The following is a 6,000-nucleotide window of genomic DNA, read 5'->3' on the forward strand; positions in this document are numbered from 1 at the left end:
TTTTGCTACGGAAGTTGAGTATTTAGGATTTTGCATTTCTGGTGAAGGAATTAGACCATCTGTCAAGAACTTAGAAGCAATATTAAAATGTGCTGTACCTAGTAATGTCAGTCAACTGAAGTCATTTTTGGGAGGTATTTCATTTTACCATAGGCATATACCCAACTTGTCAATGCATATACCTCATTTGCATGAATTGCTGAAGAAAGGACATAAATGGGAATGGACTGATGTTCATCAACGCGAATATGAATTAGTAAAGGAAATGGTGAAGAAAGCAGATGTCATTTTTCCTTTCGATCAGAATTTGGAAGTTGTACTAATTACAGATGCAAGTCCTGTAGGAATAGGTTGTCAATTATGTAATGTGTACAAAAGTAATTTACGCACAGTAGCTTGTTCATCAGCAACGTTAACTGACGCTCAGAAGAACTATTGTCAGTTTGAACGGGAAGCTTTAGCTCTTATACATGGCGTCAAGAAATTTCACAAATATTTGTATGGAAGAACTTTCACTGTACATAGCGATTCTCTTCCTGTGAAATATATTTTTGGGGAAAAAGCTAAAATTCCTTCTACGGGCAACAGTAGACTTCAAAGATGGGCTTTGCTTTTATCAACGTATGATTTTAAAATTGAGTACACTAAGCATGTGGAAGTAGCAGATCTGTTATCAAGATTACCCTTAATGGAAGTACCTGAAGATGATGTTTCTAGCGATGAGTATGTATTTCACTTAGAATGTGAACCAGTCTTGTTACAATCTATTAAGGAAGAAACAGCCAAAGACTTGTTATTGCAGCAGATAAAGTTGTATGTTATGGAAGGATGGCCAGCAAAGCTAAATAAAGATCAACAAGCTTCACCATTTGCACATTTTTTCCATAGAAGACACGAAATAGTGATTGTAAAAGAATGTTTGATATGGGGCAACAGGTTAATTATTCCACGATCGTTGCATGATACAATCTTGAAAAAACTGCACGCAAATCATCTAGGTTTGTGGAAATTACAACAATTAGCAAGATCTATGTATTGGTGGCCACAAATTGATATTGACTTAGAAAGAGAATTTATTAACTGTCCACAGTGTCAAGCACTTCAGAACAATGCTCCGCAAAATAAATATGTACCTTGGGAGCAAACAGATAAGCCATTTCAAAGAGTTCACTTGGATTTCTTCCATTTCGCTGGTCGCACATGTTTATTGTTAGTTGATTCATGCACACGATGGATAGAGGTTTGGAAAGTTAAGTCCACATCTAGCGAAAAAACGATAAATTGTCTCAAAGAATGTTTTGAAAGATATGGATATCCTAGTGTAGTAGCATGGACCTCCATTTTCGGGAAGGAAGCTTAAAGAATTTTGCACCAAGTTAGGAATACGAATTATTCATTCACCACCATATCATCCACCCAGTAATGGTTTAGCCGAAAAGTGGGTCCAAAACGTAAAAAGTACTCTGAAGAAGAGATGGTTAGAAGATTGCCATCTAGAAAAAGTTTCGATTTCAGAGAAGCGGTGGAAGGTGCGTTAAGAGTAGCCAGGTTTACACCTTGCCATGCTACGGGGAAGACTCCTGCAGAGTTGTTGTTGTCATATCAACCTCGTAATATCTATAATTGGTCCTGGTCGCAAATAATAGAGAAGGAAGTGGTGAGAAGTGAGACCAATAAGAATGAAGAATTACCATCAATCGGAAGTACAGTGTGGACAAGAAATTATACATCCAGATTTCCGAAATACGTACGAGCCACAGTTACGGGCCATTTAGGAAGACAATTGTTATTGGTCAATGCCGGTGGAACAACGAGAAGGGTACACCTGCATCAAGTGAAGTTTAAATCCAACAGGTCGGATACCGACAGTGGAGAAGATAACTATTGGATCTTTGATGGTTCCGTGTCAGCGCAGGACAGGGTGTGTGAGGAGAGACCACAGACTGGGCGAGAGGAAGCTGTTACCGCCTCTGCAGTGAACAGTCCACGACGATCTTTTAGAAGGAGGAAACCACCTGACAGGCTGCAGCTGTCATTTGGAAGAAGGGGAAAGTTGCAGTAGCTAGATTGTGAAACATCTATGATGTTTTTATATCTTTGAATATAGATGTTCAATTGTTTTGTTGATTTGGATTGTCAAGCATGGAGTTAGCCATGTTGTATATTCTTAGTTATGGATTAAATGATTATTTTGTATAAAATCGAACCCACCTGATTAATTATATCATATTACCGTGGTTGGTAATACAACAGTTCAGTTCCGTATAACAGGTAATGTTGCTGACAACCCCCGTTTTGGATGTCTGAAATAGATTTGTACTGCAGAGAAGATCAAGACTGTCCGTACGTCAGTGTTAAACAGTCCCCAGAAATTACTTCGCCGTCGTTTGCAGGAGCTAAGTATATACCCAAAATGTCCTTGTGCAGAATCTTACGTGCTGACTTAACTGACTAACTTTAAATTGTTCAGAAAATAATTCCTGGAGACATGCAACAAAGGTTACAGTTTGCACATGTGTTCCTTGTGTTGGCAGAACAACCAAATGGAAACATTTGCTGGCCTCCGAGATCACCAGATCTCACAGCTCCTCATTTTTACCTCTGGGGGCTCCTCAAGTATGTCTACCAGAATAAACGAGCAACGATTGCTGCTCTCACAAACAACATTCGTACAGCCATTCATGGTCTCTCCCAAGAAATTTTGGCGAAGTTTATGGAAAATGTGGTGCCTTGAATCTGTCAGTGTTGGGATGTGAATGGTGGTCATATGTCCAATGTTATTTTTCATATATGATCTACAAACTGTAGGCTTTCCATAGATGTCTCTATTTTTGTTGTACCTCATAAGGTTGTTTCGTAATATATACGACAAATGGGTCTACTTCTTGTGGTACACCCTGTATCTTACATGAATTATGTCAAGTCTTCCATAAAATGCCTAACCATGTTTAGAAACATGCATATTTCGTTTTTAATGGAGAAGGAAACTTGAGATTACATGCTGTAATGTTCTTGTTTAATGGTTTTAGAGGCACATTTTGCTACCATGTTTTGTCACAGTGATCTCTTAAATGCAAAATTGAGATTTTAATGACTGACATAACACTCTCTGAAGTCTTAATTATGCTTCGAGTTATGCCAAACCATGGAAAAAATATTAGTTTTGATGTAATTATTTAAGAAGCAAAAATTGACTCCTTTGTAAAAGAATCAACTTAATAAATATATAAATGTGCTATTGGAAAGGAAAGGTTTACTTTGTGTAATAACTATAGTTTTAAAATCAAATTTCGGATTACATTCACCATTTTAACGCTTTTGATCCTGAAATGTGCCCAGTTTTTGTACTAAAATATTGATCTTTTATTCATCAAAAATATGTAGCAGTATGCATGTTATTTCAGGTATATAATTTATAATCAGATGAGTGAAGAATTATTAGTGCTATAGTTGAAATATTGTCCACAGATTATTTGTGTGCAAAAACAGGAATTACACTATATCTTTTGCACTTTATGGTAGACATGTAGCCAAATTGGATAATTAAGATGCACATACAGTAGTACTTAACTTTATCCATGAATTGGGTCTTTGACATTCCGAGCTGCATTATGCTATTGGCCTCTGTGTGCTAAGGAGTTTCATAAAAGTAATTCAGTTCAGTTAGTTTGCATTGGTGTCCCAATAGCAGCAAACGTTATATTGCAGTATATACGAGAAAAACCTTAAAAGTCTGATAAAAATGATATGACAGACTGTATATGGATGAAATTTGTGTATCAGGTATCAACTGTTATTTGCTAAGAAGTAAATAAGAATTGGGAGCACATACGTAATGCAATAGAATCAGCAGCTAAAGAAAGTATAGGATACCATAAACCGAGGAAAAGTAAGCCATGGTTTCATAATTAATGTCATAATCTAATAGAAATAAGAAATCAGGCTAGACTTAGGTGGTTAAATAACTCTGATGATACAAATCTAAACTATTATAATAGAATAAAGCGAGAAGTTAACCGCACGTTTAGAAGTAAAAAAAGAGATTACTTGAAAAGCAAAATTAACGAAATTGAAACAAACAGCAAAAATAAAAATATCAGAGATTTATATAAAGGTCTAAATGAGTTTAGAAAGGGGTGGCAACCTAAAGTAAACTTGATAAAAGATAAAGACTGTGATTTTCTAGCTGACCCAAGCGATATTCTAAATAGATGGAAGAACTACTTTAATGACCTTTTAAATGTTCATGTAGGAGATAAATCAGAAGTAAATAAAGTACACACAGCAGAACCTTTAGTTCCAGAACCTAACTTGACTGAAGTCAAAGATGCTATTAAAAGGCTTAAGAATAACAAAGCACCTGGCATTGATTTAATACCAGCTGAGTTAATTAAATATGGTGGAAATTCATTAATATGTCAAATTCATAAATTAATTTGTTTAATATGGAATAAAGAAGAAATCCCTCAGCAGTGGAAAGAATCCATAATCCTGTGTTTAAAAAAGGTGATAAAATGAACTGCAATAATTACCGTGGAATTTCTCTACTCTCAACAACATATAAAATATTATCTAACATTCTTTTAACAAGACTAACCCCATATGCTAATGAAATTATAGGTGATTATCAATGTGGATTTAAACGTAACAGATCAAATTTTTCACATCAGACAGACACTTGAAAAAAAAGTGGGAATATAATCAAAATGTCCATCAGCTATTCATTGATTTCAAAAAAGCATATGATTCGGTCAAAAGAGATAAATTATATAATATATTAGTAGAGTTTGGAATACCTAAGAAGCTTGTTAGTATGATAAAAATATGCACCAGTGAAACAGAAAGTAAAATTCGCGTGGGTATTAATATGTCTGACAAATTTACAATTCATGATGGGTTAAAACAAGGAGATGCATTATCTCAATTGCTCTTTAATTTTGCCTTAGAATATGCTGCAAGGAAGGTAAAAGAAACTAAAGGACTAAAATTAAATGGTGTGACTCAGTTGTTAGCATATGCAGATGATGTAGACTTACTGGGGGATGATGTGAATACAATTAAGAATAATGCTAAAATATTTTTCAAAACTGCTAAAGAGATAGGTTTAGAAGTTAACAAAGAGAAAACTAAATATATGCTTACAGGCCGAAACCAAATGTTAGGTAATAATCCAAAATCTAATTATTGATAACAACTCGTTTGAACCAGTTTCCAAATTCAAATACTTGGAGTAATATTAACAAATGAAAATTATATTAAAGAGGAAATAAAAAGTAGGCTTAATTCAGGAAATGCATGTTACTTCTCTCTTCATAAACTTTTGTCTTCTCGTTTAATATCTAAGAAACTAAAAGTTAAAATATACAAAACAGTAATTTTGCCTGTAGTATTATATGGATGTGAAACTTGGTCCCTTACATTGAAAGAGGAACATAAATTGAGAGTATTTGAAAATAAGATCCTTAGGAAAATCTTTGGACCTAAAAGGGATCAGGAGAACGGTGAGTGGAGAAGGTTACATAATTTAGAACTACATAATTTGTATTCATGTCCAGATATTATTAGAATAATTAAATCAAGAAGACTTAGGTGGGCAGGCCATGTGGCACGAATGGGAGAGGAAAGAGGAGTTTACAGGATTCTTGTTGGGAAACCTGATGGTAAGAGACCTGTAGGAAGGCCAATACGAAGATGGAGGGACAACGTTGAGATGGACCTAAGGGAAATCGGTAGGGATGGAAAAGAGTATATAGAACTTGCTCAAGATAGGGAAAGATGGAAGGCCTGTGTTGCTGCAGCCATGAACCTTCGGGTTTAAGAAGGCTAGGGAGTTAGTTAGTTAGCTTCACAACACCATTATCGTCATTTTTAAAGATGGTGCCTCCTTGAGACACTTGCACCTGTGAAGAGCAGTGGTTTCTTGCCGTCTGGAAGCCTAAAACTCAGAAAGTCTCTCGCAAATTAAAGTTTAATATCTGTATCCATGATTACCAAGTCAGC

The sequence above is a fragment of the Lepisma saccharinum genome, chromosome 12, assembly GCF_977018435.1.
Source record: "Lepisma saccharinum chromosome 12, izLepSacc3.1, whole genome shotgun sequence".
NCBI lineage: Eukaryota > Metazoa > Arthropoda > Insecta > Zygentoma > Lepismatidae > Lepisma > Lepisma saccharinum.